Source organism: Carassius gibelio, chromosome A8 (genome assembly GCF_023724105.1).
Source record: "Carassius gibelio isolate Cgi1373 ecotype wild population from Czech Republic chromosome A8, carGib1.2-hapl.c, whole genome shotgun sequence".
Classification (NCBI taxonomy): Eukaryota; Metazoa; Chordata; class Actinopteri; order Cypriniformes; family Cyprinidae; genus Carassius; species Carassius gibelio.
This window is the reverse complement of record NC_068378.1, coordinates 20,821,733-20,839,826: the sequence shown is the minus strand read 5'-3', so window position 1 is coordinate 20,839,826 and position 18,094 is coordinate 20,821,733. Positions and strand designations below refer to the sequence as shown.

The window sequence follows — 18,094 nt, the reverse complement described above, 5'->3', positions numbered from 1 at the left end:
ACAGACGTGAACTTCCAGCAGAAGTGATAGGGCTCCACACCGCAGCTCTCAGCAACTGAGAAGAGTCAAGTCAAACACACTTTACACCAAAAATAACATCTGTTTTACAGCTCTAACATGTATTTTTTACATAACAGCTAACCATACAGAGAACGGGAGAAAGGATCAGAAGCTCAGCCAGTCACTGGAGGAGAAAGAGAGAGAAGGAGAGAATGGGAGATTGGTGGCTGCACCTGTTCCAAACAGATGTGCATGCTAATTCCTCATTCATCCATTCCAGCACATTAACCATTTACGCCACTTTTATCATCAAATATTGTCCATCGACATGCAGTAACAGTGATCAAGTGATTTGGTCTTAATTGTGAGAGTTTAATTGGATGAGATGATATTTCTCATAGTTATCATGTGATTGTAATACAAACTACAATTAGTAGGGGGAAAAAATAAGAGATGCTAAAACTTGGAAAATCGTAGATGTTTTTATGTGCTTATATTACTTTACTTGTAAAAGATGATGACTGTCCATACCTATATGATCAACAAGCCAAAATAGATGTACATCTCTTGTATCAGATAATAAAACAACAGACTGAGCCGTGGTGGGGAAAAAAGCACTTTTGTTCAGGAAAAAAAGGTAATTGTAAACAAGAAATTGCATTATTTTTTGTGAAAATATAACAACCTCTAAATAATTAAACAAACAAATAAATAAGACTTTCAAACTCATGATTTGAGATGGGGAAAGTAATTAATTTCAAGGGGGAACTCCCAAATTCAACACAAGTACACATGCACACAAGTACACATGTACTTTCCTTGAGGTTTAAAAGTGAGTCATGTACAGACAAACCAAAGAACACAAAACCCGTTTGACTCTAAATAGCAGATCAAACTGCCTTTCTTTTTCAAACCTGACTTTTCAGCACCTAAGACAGCTCCATAGATGGAAGCATGAAGTCGCTTTCCATGGTGCTGACAGATCTACTTCAGTTTGCCGATTCAAATACATTGCTTGGTAGCTTACAAACTCTCAATCTTTATTATATTCTATCATGCTTTTAACTTTTTTGATACACCTAATTTTAATATTAACATAAGCACACACAAAAATGATGATTTAGCAGCAAACATCTGATTAGTTTTCCTTCAATCTTCATTGGGTATATAATGTTTCAAGGCCTTTTATTTCCATGAAGGAGGAAAAAAAAACACTCCTCAGGGCATCAGGGCAACAAGTCTCAGCTTGGTAGGAGAGGATATGATACACCATTGATTTGAGTTTTAAATTTATGGTGCCTGACTCCAGAGTCAGACCATGATGAGATGTAATCTACAACGCTTCGGCCAGCCATAAACAAGCATAAATACTACAGCGGAGGAGAGGTCCGGCCATCACAGCATGGAGGATGAACGCCATTTTGGATGACAGTTCACTGACAACACAGATAATTCAATGTACAACCAGGGGAGAAAAAAATCAATGACTGGTTTTTAATGTAGCGTTGTGTGTGTGTGCAGAAGGACAGAGAGGAAAAAAGAGGAATAAGAAGTGTGGGAAATGATAATGTAAGAAAATTATCCTATATTTCAACTATCTTGAGAATTTTATCTACATACTCCATCATAAGAGCCTTTTATGATGCAGTGCCTAGGATTTAACAATTGTTTTTTTTTTTTTTTTTAGCAAATAATGCCACAAGCTCAGCTCAGAGAAGAACTCTATGGAGTTCAATGGGAATGCAGGCAGTGCTGTTTTTATAGCCTGTTTGCTCTCAGCAGAACGACACCGCCGAGCTGCTGGGAGGAGAGACTCTCTCATTTATAGGGAGTTAATTCCCACTGTTATCAGCAAACTGAAATAAACATTCCATATGGAGAAAAGAGTGGGAGGTTGAATCATCTTATCTAGTGGCTTGTCTGTGTTTGAGCGTGTATGTAAGTGTGATTGTATGTGTGTTTCTCATGTGGTTAACCTTGTTATAGATGTAGATGTAGAAATGGAGAATCCGTATTAATGTAATGTGTTTGCTGTCTGGAGAAGCATGTGGGAGGTCTCCACTCAGCTACCTCTCACTGTTCCTTCCAACTTATTTCTAAAACATACACTTGGGCCTCCATTGGGTCTTAACTGATTTGTCTTTCTTATAGTCTTGGGTTTTTATGACTAGCATTCAACACCTCATATGGTGTAGAATCTACAAACTATGTGTATCGGAAATATAAGGCAAGTCATTGTGCTCTTATTTGGACAACAGGCAAGCATAGGTAAATGAAATGGAAAACATTTTGAATTTTAATATTTTATAACATTACTGTTTTTATTGTATTTTTGATCAAATAAAGGCATAAGTGAATAGTAAACTTCTTTCAAAAACATCTGACCTTTTACCCAACTTTTAAAACATAATATAATATATTACAATTAGGTGTGCTCCGATCACGATCGGCCGATCGTTAATGCGCATCTCATCAGTAAAGCCAGTTCTCTAATCAGCGGTTAATTTCATCAGGTGCGTGATTTCACATAGAGCAGCTGTTACTACACAGAGCCGTTGTTAACTGAGAAGATGCACCAAAAAACGCTGAGAATGAAGTGGATTTGCGCATCTTCTCTATTAACAACGGCTCTGTGTAGTAACAGCTGCTCTATGTGAAATCACGCACCTGATGGAATTAACCGCTGATTAGAGAACCGGCTTTACTGACGAGATGCGCATAACGATCGGCCGATTGTGATCGGAGCACCCCTAATTACAATACAAAAATTTCTCTAATGTTTCATTTCTGCATGTAAAATATAATAAACAGAAACATGAGGAAGTATACAATACTCAAAAGAGAATGAGAAAAAGAAAGAATCAGAAAAAAAGAGAAAAACAGAATAGGGGCAGATCTGTCAGACACTGGCATTCAGTTGGAACATGGGTTGGCTAATCCTATTACAGAGCTACAAGCCTGGTCAGTTAGAGCAGTCCTCCTGCTCATTCAAAACAATGGGACACACTGCGGTTCACAGCTGCCTAACAACCCATGACCAGAAATCAGGAGCATACAGGGAGAAACTAAGAGACTGAAAAGGGAGCGACATAGGGAGCGAGAATAAGCAATGGAGGAGTGAAGTTAGTCTTAATAATTATTTAATTCAAAATTACATAAAACATCGCATCATACTCATATACTGTAGCTTAGATAAAAGTCACCATGTTATGCAAACTAGCTGATTATAAAACAGGAATAAGCATATGGGATTAGAATCCCGCCAAATGTATTGCAGCCACAGATCGAAAAATAATAAGCAAAGATCGAATATTTTAAAACACGTGTAAAATAATAACACAATTTTTTAAATAACTAACAGCTCAGTCATGGATCGAAAAATAATAAGCGTGAATCAAAAATGTAAACACATTTAAAATTATATTGCACAAAACTGAAACATGAATTCAAAATTTTTCAAATCTCAAACCAAATCAGGTTTCCTGCTCAAATGTTATTTATTTGTGTGCTTGTGGTCTTTTCCCCTTTGCTCTTGTTTCCACATTCTGCGCTTGCGTTTCTAAAAGTTGCGGTTAGAGATTCATGTAAATCAGGGCAGGATTCAGCATCACCATTGGCCCACAAGTTCTAGATTGACAGCTGCTCCTCTAGCCAATCAGTCCAAGGGGGAGTTGACGTCACTCCAATGCGACTGGTGGCTGCTGTGGCAGGTGTGTGAAGTAGAGGGTGACGGTGACACGTGAGTGGATTTTCAAATCTCTCCCGTCCCACTCCCGCGAAAAAAGAACCCGTCCTGTCCAAATCTCATGAAAAACTGGGGGGAAATCCCGTCCCGTTTCCTGGAATGACTCATGTTCTCTCCCATTCCCATATTGTATTTTTTTTTTTTTTTGCCGGAATCTGTCCGTTACGGTGAAAATATACAGCACAGATCACAGCATGCCCACTTTAGTTAAATAAAAATGTAAAAAAAAATTTTTATATATATATATATATATATATATATATATATATATATATATATATATATATATATATATATATATATATATATATATATATATATATATATGTATTGAACTAAACATTGTGCATTGCACACACGTAATGTAAATCATCCATGCTAACACACATTTTCTATTTTATTTATTTTTTTCATTTGAGCATAGACAGACATTGCACTCTGAGAGTGGCACTCTAGATTTATTTTTCATACACCGAGCTTCACGCTCAAGTTCACATGACCAAAACGACAGAAATTGCATCTTGTTTTCTTTAATTATTTTACAGAAGCACAACGTTTCGTTGTTATTCTGAGTGCACACAAATAAACGTTTGAAGATTAGAAAGATTTATTACTTTTATTTGTATGACCAAAAATGACAGAGTATTTTAAGAGCAAGTGAGAGCACCGTGCCTTCATCTGTCCTGCTGTGAGCGCGATGCTGTTCAGTTTCCATACACATTTCAATAGCGCGCATTTCTGTAGGTTAACATTAGATTGAGCGGCCATGTATTACAATATACATCTTTTAGATGAAAAGCTATATTTGAGGTATATGAATGATAGGTAGGCTTTTGGATGTCCTGGCCGATGTAGGCTACTGTATTACCACATAGACCAGCCATTAAAGGGGGGGGGTGAAACGCTCGTTTGCACTCAATATCCTGTTAATCTTGAGTACCTATAGAGTAGTACTGCATCCTTCATAACTCCAAAAAGTCTTTAGTTTTATTATATTCATAAGAGAAAGATAGTCTGTACTGATTTTTCCCGGAAAAACACGACCGGCTGGAGGCGTGACATGTGGGCGGAGCTAAAGAATCACGAGCGCCAGTAGGCTTTTGAGTTAAGCGTGTCTGGAAGCTGTGACACCGTGAGGACAAAACCAACCAAAACAAACCATGGCTAACAGTCAGATTCAGCTGTATATTTATGATCCAGAATCAGATCCAGAGGCTGAAATTTAACAAGAGCAGCATCAGCAACAATGTCTCTATGTGGTATGTACTGAAACTGTATATATTTGCTTAGCGGTTTTGGAAAATGACTAAGTTCCACTTTGTCGTTTTTTTTTTTTTTTTTTTTTTAAGCTGTAACGTTACATGCAGAAAATGCAGTTTGATGACAGCATCGCATGTTGTTTACTTGATGTGCTTACACGCCAATAGCTAAGTTAATAACACAGAGATATTTGAAGCAGTTTTACTCATCGCATGCGGTTCCAACACACGATCGTGACCCTTTTTCGTTGGGACTGCATTATCCTTAAGAAATAAACTATGTGCAAATCCGGCATCAAACTGGGCCTTGTTTGTAAAACAAGCATCTTCGAAATGCAGGGGAACAAACACAAACACTTGCACAACTCCATTGATGCTCTGTAAAAATAAACTCCATCCACTGGTCCCTTAATGCTGTTTCTCTTTTGGTAATCTGTGCAGGGTTGTCTTGCCCTGGCAACCAAAAACACACGTCTTTTGTGACATTTCGCGACGCTCTTGCTCTGATCAGTGAAGTCTGTTGTGCTCTCAGTGCTGTGCTATACTGGAGCGCGCGCTCTTCCGGCAGACGTGCCTTAAGACCCATATAAGGAAATTCCGCTCCATCTAACGTCACACAGAGCCATACTCGAAAAAAACTTTCTGAAACTTGTGACAAACCGGAAGGAGTATTTTTGGAACAGAAATACTCCTTCAAACGTACAACTTAATTTTTTTAACTTTGTCCATGTTTAGCATGGGAATCCAACTCTTTAACAGTGTAAAAAACTCAGTATGCATGAAATAGCATTTCACCCCCCCTTTAACGATCTGTGTTTTACCAGCCACACAAAGCAAACAGAAGGAGAGCATAAAGAGACAGGGCAAGTAAAATTGAGTTCAAAATTAAAATATAAGCCTAAAGTTAATACTTTATTTTACAGCGTTTCTAATGTTCATGTTTTTTATGTGTACTGCTTACACAAATGTAGCAAATACAGTCTTTATAAGCTTTCCAGCGATCTATCGCCGATGCTTGAGGCTTAGATCTTTATAATGATACATAGTTTGTCAAGATTAAATTTGTCCCGTTTCATTTAATCTATTCATAAACACTGACACGTGCGAGTTGAGAGGCTTTCAGGACGAGGGCGTCGGGGTGCAGGCTAAGAGGTTAAAAGGTAGGCTATATTTGTGTATAAAGTTGGGGATCAAAGTGTTATTATGATTCCAGGTCCCACCAAAAACTTTTCCTGTCCCGTCCCAATCCCGTGATTAATAGTGATTTTGTTTACAATCAATGTCAGCCTCTATGTCAGCCTCTATTCAGCAGGCAAATCCTGGACGATCTCAGATAATTAATCTTAAATATTTTGTTAGTGGGTGACAGAAACATTCCCTTTGTGTGATATTTAATGCGCATCTTGAGATTTACAGCTGATTACAGAACCGGTTTATTGACTAGGTAAATTAAATATTGCGTGTGATTTACCGTTTTGGTATTTGCCTAAAATATAAAGTATTGCTCATTAAACCAAACTAACAAGACACGTTAACAGGCTAGATATCGGCCTACTCGGACTACATAGAGCTTGCAGAAAACATCATAACACACAAAGGGAATGTTTCTGTCTCCCACTAACAAAATATTTATGGCTAATTACTTGAGATCGTCTGGGATTTTCCTGCAGACCCTGGTTATCCATCTTCACACACCTGCCACAGCATTGCATCGCATTGTGATGTCAACTCCCCATTGGACTGATTGGCTAGAGGAGCAGCTGTCAATCTAGAACTTGTGGGGCAATGGTGATGCTGAAGCCTGCCATGATTTACATGAAACTCTAACTGCAACTTTTAGAAACGCAAGCGCAGAATGTGGAAACAAGAGCAAAGGGGAAAAGACCATAAGCACACAAATAAATAACATATGAGCAGGAAACCTGATTTTGTTTGAGTTTGGAAAATTTTGAATTCATGTTTCAGTTTTGTGCAATATAATTTTAAATGTGTTTGAATGTTTTAATCACTTGATGACTGCGCTGTTTGTTATTTTAAAAAAGTTCATTTGTTTTTCGGTTGTGCGTTAATATTTCACATGCATTTTTAAATATTTTATTTATGCTTATTATTTTTCAATCTGTGACTGCAATACATTTGGCGGGATTCTAATCCCATATAAACATCTATTTGAAAAACTAAATCAAGAACAATCGGTTATCTATTGACAAGCTGTACTTTAATTACTGGTGAGAAAAGTTGTAATGTGGTTAGTTTAGAGCATCCCAGGTACTGGCATTGGACACAGATATCTTTCAACCTTTTCGCAAGTTTTATTTTTTCTTCTGTTACAAACTGCATTGGAAATTAGAAGTGACTCTGGAGACTGGCCACCTCTTAAATGTGTTTTTGCCATGTGCTCCTTTTCATTATTGGAAAACACATCAGACTCTCCCATGGGTAAAAATACCTGGACATGGACAACTGATAAAACTGGAATTGATTCAAACCTGGCTCAAGACCTTCAGCCAAACTCACTTTATGCAGTTTTTCCTGCTCTCTGTCTAAAGGCAAAGTGTCACAGAGAAAATATCAATCTCTCTCTCTCTCTCTCTCTCTCACTCTCTCTCTGTTCCGCTTTTTCTCTCTCTCCATCTCTGCTAACTTTTTCATATCTTTATCGTTAAATCAGGACAAGAATAGTGCCACAACCTCTAACTCTCAGATATATGTAACAGGTGTCAAAATGGTAAAAGCCTTCAAACTACCATTCCTCACAATGTTAGTGCTATTTCTGTCACCATTCCAGCAGTCCCACGAGGAAGGCCATGCTGCGCATGAATGTGGGTTTTAAGCTAAGCGGCCTCTAGATGCTAATTAATTACATCAATTACACAATGTCTCCCGAATCACTAGGCTGTCATTAAAATGGGACTAAATAGTAAAATAAATCACACGAATTAGCATTTTATCAAAAATGGGGCAGGAAATAAATGCAAAAGTAGTAACTGCTTGACATCTATCTTTTAGAATGGATATGCAAAACCCTAAGCAGCACAAAATATAGATCACGTCTGCTTCTGTGCTTTGCAGCCCACACGCTTGGCAACAGTGATAAAGGGGCCAGAGAATCTGAAAAGGTTCAAATTTTCTTGGTGCCCTTGTATCGGTATTGTGCGAATAAAAAAAGGGCCCAAAGCAAGTGTGTTCATTTTGTAACAGACGGCAGGTCACAGGGAGGCATTCACTGTGAAATGTTCTAAATTGTACCATCGATCTCGGCCATGAAACATGCTGGCTTTTCTGAAGCCCCAGACTCCTGGAGGCACTTCTCTTAAAAGAGCCACTCACCGCCATCGACTGTGGTCTTCCCTCTTCATCTTGTTTCGAAGAATGCAGGGTTAATGCTGTTACCCCTTTAAATCCAGATTTAGATTATGTACTGCTTTGTTCTCCTTCCCTTTCACTCCTTCCCTTATCATTTAGTTAGCTGTTTGGTTCAGTTCTTAGTGGGTAAACAGAAGTCACTTCAAATTTCATGCTATATCTTTACAAGTTAATTATATGAAGTCCTACAAAGGACAAAAGACACTTTACCAGCAGGACAACAGCCCAGGCCCTTTTCTGTTTGAGTCTGTTGTTTTTCAGGCTTTGCCTATTTGTTTTCATCTTTCTCGAACACACTCCCTTGCTCTCTTTTGTTATCTCTTCTTATAGTTCCTGTTCTATATCCCTGGCCTGGCAATAAGAATAATCTTCCCTGCAGAGACTTGGGAGATAAAGACAGAAGAAGCTGAAGGGTCCTTGGTGAGCCTGTGGCGAAGAGAAGGTCAACAGCACTGTAAGAAAAAATACACCATATCTACTCAATAAAAATGAGGCAACAGATTACAAGCAATATTATTAATTAAATTTCACAAGGTTTAGTATTGAGTAAATATTAATTAAATGAGACCCTTAATAGTTATTCATTTAATATGAGTAGATTTGAATAGAAAACAGCACAGAATTAAGTATAACCCAAATAAAAATATTGAGTTGTTTTGAAAAAGATAAACTCCCTAATGTGTAAATAGTACTAATAAATATTAATTAGATTTTACATATCATAATTGAGTAATCATCATCTACATCAATCTGCACATTGATTTGAATTTAATCAATGCAATTAATTAAATCGAAATATTTCTTTCTTATGAATAATATGGCCCAGAAAGTACAGAAGTTAAATACTCAAATAAGAATTTTATTAACAATTCACTTTTGTGCTTTAGACACATTGTAGCAAATCATTGTACACTGCAACCACAGTCTCATTTCAAGCCAGAAGTTTGAAAAGGACAGAATGCTGACTTTAAACTATTTTGTAAAAACAAAAATAAATTACATACAGAATGATGTGATGTGAACTACTACTGTCTCTTTTTTCAAGCCAGAAGTTTGCTCAAGCATTTCAAACTTTTTCAGAACTTTGAAAAGGACAAAATGCTGACTTCAACTTAAAAAAAAAAGGAGCAGTAAAGATCTTAAAGAAAAATACTCCATAATGGCATGTGCCAAAACATAAATAATAAAAGTGCAAATTGTACTGAGTAAAATACATTTGTACTTTGAATTTACAACAATTGAAATGTACGACATTTTTTGGACAAAACAGTGCCAACTTACAAACATAGCACTTTCAAATGTGCAATTCCCAAGCTCTGTAGAAGATGAACATTGTGTAGCACAAAAGTCTGCACTGCAATACAGTCCCATTTCAAGCCTGAAGTTTGTTCTTGAGGGACTGGACTTTGTTAGAAAGCTTTGAATCATCCAGTTCCAAGAAAAAAAATTGGAACACCTCAAAGGTGTACTTCAGTAGTCTGGGATAATCAAGATTCAGCGCGTAGGTCAAGCCAAAGAGGACAATGCAAGCCCTTGCAATATCTCCAAGTCCTGTGATGACTTCCACGCCCTTAATGAGGATCCCAATGTTCTTTGGGCAGTTGCTTGTAGAAGCTCCACGCTTTGGGGTCACATTAATGGCCATTATGAGCTGTTCAAGTTCCTCCAAGTTCTCAGTGTCCTGCAACATGAAATTGTCATTGTCTTAGTATAAAACTGTCAGAAAAATTTTGCAAGCATATCAAATTACTAGAAAATACATTCATTATTGTTTTCATAGCTTATGAATCTATTTTAGTAGATATTATTTTCTTGCAGGCCTTGGTGTCAAATTGTTATTTGTTGTGTTTTCTTCTCTATTTTGATGTTTTTGTACAGTGTTCATGTAGGTTACAATAAGTCAAATTTTAGACCTTAAGACCTACACGATGCATTACCAAAAAAATTTCAAATCAAATAAATTCTGAAAAAAAAAATCATTAATTTAATTTACATGTAAAGGTCACATTTCTAGATTAATCAACAAATTGAGGAATTAAGTTAAATTTATATTAAGTTCACCTACGTTGAATTCTTTGATAAGATGTCCCCCTTGTTCTCCAAGGTATTTTTTGTAAGATACCGAGGAACAATCTCTCTGGTCCTCTCAATCGAAGAGTGCTGGGGAGGAAGTCAATCACTAAAAACAAAAAAACAAAAAACTGGATGTTTCTGTAATTTAGAAAAGTAAACACATGACACCTATCAATTCTGATCATACTTTACATGTCTGCTTTACTTAATGTATAAAGCTTCGTCAGACCATAAGGCAGAGCTTCATAATGCTTTAAAGTAGAAAATACTGTTTATGATTTCATGATAATCCATTAGCCCCTTCCACACATGCACTGCAAGCCTGAAATTACAAAGACATCACCTGAAGGAGAATGTTCGAATCTGATATTAAATGGATTTAACCCGGTCAGCTCTATAGTACAAAGTCTGTGTCATTTCTGAATTACCCCATGTGTGAATACAACAGGGAATTATCCGAAGGATTCACAGTGAGCAATTGAAGGTATTAAAAAGGGTTAACCCTGTAAAAAAGGGTTTTCTTGGGAGTTTTTCCTCGGTCAGTGTGAGGGTCTAAGGGCAGAGGCTGTTGTCATGATGCTATGCAAAGCCCTTTGAGACAAAATGTTTGTAAAATGGGCTATACATATAAAATAACCTTGTCTCTGATCAATTTGTAAGGCAAAAAACAGCATCTTAAAGGCATGAGCTATTATTAGTTTTTCCTTTTCTAAAATAGTACAGCATCTCTGGAGGACAATTGTCTATCATTCAGTTTGATGTCCTTATTGATATAATTTGGAAATCTTATGGAACAAAGCTACTTCTAATTTAGAAAACTACTGTACCTGCAGCATTTCCATTATGATCTCCAGTCTTCTTCCAAGTGCTCCATCTTTGGCACAAAATGGCGTCAGTAGCTTGGGAGTGTGACAGTCAAACACAGACATAAATTTCGGTACCAGAAGTACAGTAGTTGTTCTTTGAAATTCTGCATTGATCTGAAACACAAAGGCGACAAAGATATCACATCAGTTCTTAGCCTTTTAAACCTCTTTCATATAAACTGTCTAACATTCAATACTTTTTGCCACTGTCAGAGTACTGAAGTCCTCCTCCACAATATTTGCCAATTTAATCATTCTGGAATTGTAAATGAGGAAGAGTTAATGTAATTTTAAAGATTTTAATGACATTATTGAAACTTTGTGGGAGAAAAAAAACGTGTTAGACTAATTATTAATCAAAGTATGAATATTTTTTTTCAATTTTTAGTGTACGGTTTAGCTGTAAAATTATAGAGTTTGTGCCAATGTAAGATTACCACATTAAAATTAACAGATTTATGCATGAAAATAAATAAAATTGTGGCTCTTAAACATAACACTGTTAATAGACGGACTTCACGTGGATTTAGCTAAGTTAACTTACAAAACAGTGAAACAAAGAGAGAAGTTAAGTTACCTGCCTCTGGAAGACGAGCTCCACACACGAGAAGTAAAGCCAACGGAACTGCGTCAAGTGCCGTCTGAAATATAAGATCCTCATCCAGATATTGCGCTTTATGGAACCTTAAAATTAAACGCGATGTACTTATTTACGCAATTTCATACAAAACATACTTAGGATATGATATTAACACACAAAAGACATAGGAACCATGATAGAGAAAAAGGTAACCCACATCCTTCAAAATAAACGTTTGACTTCGATACATAAGAATTCTTCCAAAATGTATGATGCTGTGTCAATATTATAGCGCAACAACATCACATAGCCTTCCAACAGAAGCCAACTTTGTGTTGCTGCTGAGTCTCTTTTTCTGTGATAACTCATTTTATATTGTAATATACTACTACATGCGTTTTTCTTAGTAGCCCAGTGATAACAAAATAAGTTTTCTTACCTAAGTCAACCAGTCAAATTTTGCAAGATGAGCAATGTGGAAGAAAACGAACATTCACTGTCTGTAGCCTACTCTCTTCAAATGCCTTGTAGGCCTGCTGCATTTTTTAAATAAAAAGGCTCACTTCGACAGGAAGTGCTTTTCAATTAAAATTAGCCCGATTACATTAATTTGAATTAACTCAATATTCTCTCCATTTGGGATTAGATAAATATAATGCTTAAATTTTATTTAACTACAATGGGTAGATTTTATTCCAACCATTTTTATTTGAAATTTAATTAAATATTTGCCTCAAAATCAAAAACACAATTATATTGAATACATTTTAATCAAAAACATTCATTCAAATCTACATGACCACAGAATCATTTCTTACAGTGAGTGCTGCTAAGAGGGGTCTGTTATCAGGGTGGTAGAATCCTGTTGGGGAGGTGGCTGCCCTGTTTATTTACAGTTAATGCTCCCTGTTGGTGTGCACTCTAATGCCTGAGGCTGAATGGTCTGTAATGGGAGGTGTGCAAAAAAAAAATTATACAGGAACAATGGAATCCTGAAAAAACTCCAATAGGTCACCAATAAGAGAAGGGGCTTTCATTATGAAAGGAATGAAATGTCAAAACAAACACAAAGTCAAAAGTTTAGCCCATAATATTTAGCAACTTCAGACAGACAGCAACGCTCTTTTTGGAGAGTAGTGGCTTTCTTCTTGCAACTCTGCTATGCACAGCATGGTTGTAGAGTGTTCCCTTTGAAGGGGTGATTTGATTTTTTATGCCAAAAATCGTTAGGATATTAAGTAAAGATCATGTTCCATGAAGATATTTTGTAAATTTCCTACTGTAAATATATCAAATCTTAATTTTTAAGTTGGTAATATGCATTGGTAAGAATTTATTTGGACAACTTCAAAGGCGATTTTCACAGTATTTCGATTTTTTTGCACCCTCAGATACCAGATTTTCAAATAGTGATATCTTGGACAAATACTGTCCGATCCTAATAAAAAATACATCAATGGAAAGTTTATTTATTCACTCAGTTTAAAATAAATTGACACTTAAGTTCTAGTGTCACATACAGGTGCATCTCAATAAATTAGAATGTCGTGGAAAGTTCATTTATTTCAGTAATTTAACTCAAATTGTGAAACTTGTGTATTAAATTCAATGCACACACTAAAGTAGTTTAAATCTTTGTTTATTTTATTTATGATGATTTTGGCTCACATTTAACAAAAACCCACCAATTCACCAAAACTCAGCATGATTACAAATGTGATTTTTTTACAACAGTTCAATAAACAAAAGAAGTTAATATTAAGAGACTTACATTTTAGCCATCAACTTTCCTGTTTTTGTTCTATTTGGCCAACAGAAATAATTACAAACAAAGCCACAGCACCGTTTTGCATCTCTGAGCAACAAAACAGTGTTTCGTTCCTAAATGAATCAACCGTTTAAATGATCACAATTGCTGTGTTTGTGACTGACTTGTTAAATCTCAAATATCAGTATTCAATGTTATATGCATCAAAACATGAATTATTCATTTATTCATTCAGCATTCCATGTCCCTCAGAGCTGAATTAAACAGTGAGTAAATATATCTATTCCACTTCAGATGAAGCTTCTGTGTTTCCTCTGCATTGCAAAGATGAACTTTGTTGATACTGATTACATTTTATTATTTTGTTTATTATTTTACTTAAAATGAAGAATCCAACTAAATGTGACTGTCACAAAACATGCTCACAACTGGTTAAACAACACACATCTATTTCTTGTAGGCTTACATCAGAGCTCAGCCAATTAATTGTATTTCATCTGGACTATGCCAGGGAATTGGTTTGAGTGAAAAATAACACGACTTCTCTAGCAAACAGCAGTCAGCACTAAGGGGCTGGTATGCAGTGATAAACTCAGAGTTGAGTCCCATAGCAGCATAGAGTGCAGTAACTAGTGCACATCTGGTCTGCGCTGTCATGTTGTGTGGCAGTGTGATAAAACCACAGCTGAATCAATGGCATGCAGCCATTGTGGCCCAAGATGGCTGCAAAATGACAGCAAGGCTTTCTGGCCATCCTGAGCTAGAGACACATAAATCTCTCAACAAGCAAAAGCTTTTCAAACCAGGGAATTACATAAAGTGATGCTACTGTCAATGGCCTGATAGACTCAAATGGAAAGAAAAAGAACGGAGGGGTTCAACTGCAAGCTGTTCAGAAATCTTGGCAGAAAATCAGTGCTCCTTCTCATCTTCCTTTGCACAAGCACTCTAACAAACTACACTCAACACAGTGCAATTACTTAAGAGAATTAAGCAACAGTGCTCTAAATATATATAGCAAAAGAGGCAAAATAAATAAATTAATACATACATTCATACCTAGGTAAAGATCTACGTTCCTGGTACAATTGGTTAAAAAATAAACAACAGATTAAAATATTTGAAAGGAGCTATAGGAACAGACAAGCTAGATAAATCATTTACATTCAGAGATATACAATCTATATACAGCTTTTTTTAAGATGCACTTGAGATTAAAATACTTTGAAAATTGAAAATCTGAAAATTGACTATTGTATTCTGCTGCTGTGTGAATGTCTCTTATTTCAAGGCAAAAATAAAGCAGGGATGGTCATTTTGGCTGCATGGCAGGAGGCATTGGAAGCAGTGGTGGCTGCCAAGAGGAGAGAAGCTACTTGAACCTTCTTCAAAGGACAGATGCAAAGTTTTAGCTCTAATTAAGGGCAAACTATTTGCACACTTAAAATGTACCCGATTCAGAGATGGTGGGTGGTCTAGAATTGGTTTTCTGCTAGACATTGGCCTTTTTAGACTCTCTCAAAGAATCTTTTTCAACAACAATCTTCTCCGACACAGTCTTCGCAGCCTACAGCAGCAGATGAAAGGCTATAGATTTTGCTATTAATGTTACCATCTACCATGCCAAATTTAGACTGAATAATATTCTTACATGATAAATATTGCCTCCTTTACAGATCAATACTGTTCACTGTGAATTAAAATGCTATGCAGTGCTCACAGAGATATCACAGAGCAGAGAATGCTTGCAAAACAGTAAATCTAGATGCACTGCGGCACTTTGTGATTTTACGTAACACTGAAGTGTTAGAATACAATCTCAGCAGAGAGCAACAATCAGAGCTTTTATCTTTGCAGGGGGGGAATGTGCACAAATGATGTAGAATAACAGTCAACAAGTTTGAAGTCAGCACACAGGAAACAGTTATCTGCTTGCAAAACATTCTTTATATACCCTCGAGTAGTACTGTACCTGAATTCGCAACGCTGCAAATTTCAGCAGTGGCAAAACCTGACAAACAGGTTTTGGTACGGTCTTAAGAAGCTATCAGAATCCAAACAGATGGTATTTCTATTGAAATTATACTGTTATTATGCAGGACTTTGCAAACATACCCAAAGCATACAAATGTGTGATATCAAATGCTACCTGACACATCAATGAACTTCATCTCAAAGAAAATGTTTTAAATAAATCAGCAATAATAACAGAGGCAGTGTAAAATAAGAAAAAGGAAAAACAAAGTGCTAAAGTGTTACAAATCTCCAGCAATTTTCCCAAACGGCATGTCCTTGCCTAGAATGAGGAATGACATGTCCATCTAGCACCTGCGTTTACGGCATCAGAAGAGCTGCTGGAGAAATGGATAACTCCATCATCGTGGAGCAGCGTGTTCAAGCTGCAACGTATCGCAACATGGCTCTGCGTGTAGACATTTTCACCTGAGAGACACATTTCTTGCTCTCTGCACTGTTTCCGAACTTTGCATTTGAATGCACACAAATGGCATGTTTTTTATCAAGAGCTTTTGCAACACACAATAGCCCAACAGGCAGCCATGGGTCCATAAGAAGCATTAAATATGAAAGATTAAAACAAAACCTGAACTGTGAAAACAAGTTCAAAAGATTTTACTACACTAAGTGAAAGTACTGGAGTAGTGAACAAATCACTTCACCTACCTGTAGTATATTAAACACTGTGTACACATGAGTTGCGGCTTAGGGAGTGGGTTAAAGAGCTCATTGAGGAAGAACACACATATACGGCATGACCCTGTGCAGATAGTCAGGAAAGCCTCCATTCCAAGCCAGCATCCGTCACACAGATTCCATATGCTGTAAAGAAGAGGCAGTTGTTGAGCTGAACATACCTTCACTGTCTCCGCTTGTGCAGGTGCGTGGACAGGTACAGGACGCTCGCGCAACTTCAGTCGAAATACTTCCACACAAATGACATGATAGTGAATGATTACAATGTAGTCTGTGAAAATTTCTTCTAAAAAAAAAACGGCTGAAAAAAAGACCAGAACCGGCCGGTTCCGATTTATGGCCGGTCAACCGTTGCATCCCTAGATAATTTCAATTAAAGTCAGTCAGAATAATTATATTTCATCATAAAAAATTTTGGTTGTTAACATTTTTACAGATAATGAACAAATTTACATCTGCACCCTAACTCAAGCTTCTACTGTCAACTCATCTCAAACTACTGTCAAATGTGCATTTCTAAGAGACAACAAAATCATTATTAATATTGGTGCTTGCAATGCAAACTGTGCAAAGATATGTTCTGACCATAAAGTCAAAACCACAATAAACAGTCTGACTTCTACAACTTGCAAAAATCTTGAAGCAAAAATCTGTCTTTAAGGTCTCTGCTTACCGAGTCAGAAATTTTCGTATTCGAAATGAATATATTCTGTGAAACCAGTGTGCAAGGATCTGGACGAACTTGACAATACCCATTCTGGATTTTGCCGTTTGCTTGTACGGTGTCTGTGAACTGTCAAAACATGTCTAAAAATGCTTGCTACTGATGCGAAAAACAAACAAAAAACTGATAAGAATATTTATATAACAGATGAATATTTTGGAGGCAGTGTGTTAACGTGATTGACATAATGTGAGGTCGTATTTATTTTTTCGTTCTCTGTGTGCAATGACCTAAGAAATAAAGAAATAAAGATTTGAAATGTATCATAATAATTATCAATATTTACTGATATGAAATATGAATATACTGATATGATTTTTTTTTGCCCATATTTCCCAGCCTTAGGTAATTGCAAAATTTTAATACAATTTTATTTTAATTCTGGTTTTAAATCTAATAGGGGTGCTCCGATCACGATCGGCCGATCGTTAATGCGCATCTCGTCAGTAAAGCCGGTTTTCTAATCAGCGGTTAATTCCATCAGGTGCGTGATTTCACATAGAGCAGCTGTTACTACACAGAGCCGTTGTTAACTGAGAAGATGGGCCAATAAACGCTGAAAATTAACGTGATTTGCGCATCTTCTCTATTAACAACGGCTCTGTGTAGTAACAGCTGCTCTATGAGAAATCACGCACCTGATGGAATTAACCGCTGATTAGAAAACCGGCTTTACTGACGAGATGCGCATAACGATCGGCCGATCGTGATCGGAGCACCCCTAAAATCTAACAATTCTGAGTTTTTCTTTCAAAACTTTGAGATATAAACTTAGAATTGTGAGAAGTCAAAGCTGTGAGAAAAAAAAAATTGAGACAGAAAACAAACTGCTCAGACCATATAGTGAAATAACTGTAAATTATATAGCCGTTTGGCTTTGTGCATTGACTGAGTGATATATGAGAAAAGGGCCGCAATGAGTAAGGATGTGTTACAGTAAAACTCTAGAATCAAGGCTGTTAACCTTGTGGTTGAGGAGGAGGAGAGCGTGAAACCCCTTC

At 36.7% G+C, this 18,094-nt stretch overlaps 1 long non-coding RNA gene and 1 pseudogene across 1 annotated transcript; both read right to left on the bottom strand.

Moving 5' to 3' along the window:
* Positions 1-18,094, bottom strand: part of LOC128018845 (cytosolic carboxypeptidase 6-like) — a 321,358-nt pseudogene that overhangs the window by 295,134 nt on the left and 8,130 nt on the right.
* LOC128018847 (uncharacterized) lies at positions 9,462-11,974 on the bottom strand. The gene is made up of 4 exons (XR_008184994.1): positions 11,887-11,974; positions 11,271-11,423; positions 10,436-10,549; positions 9,462-10,051 (listed from the first exon to the last, which is right to left on the bottom strand). It is a non-coding gene; the product is annotated as an uncharacterized LOC128018847 (long non-coding RNA).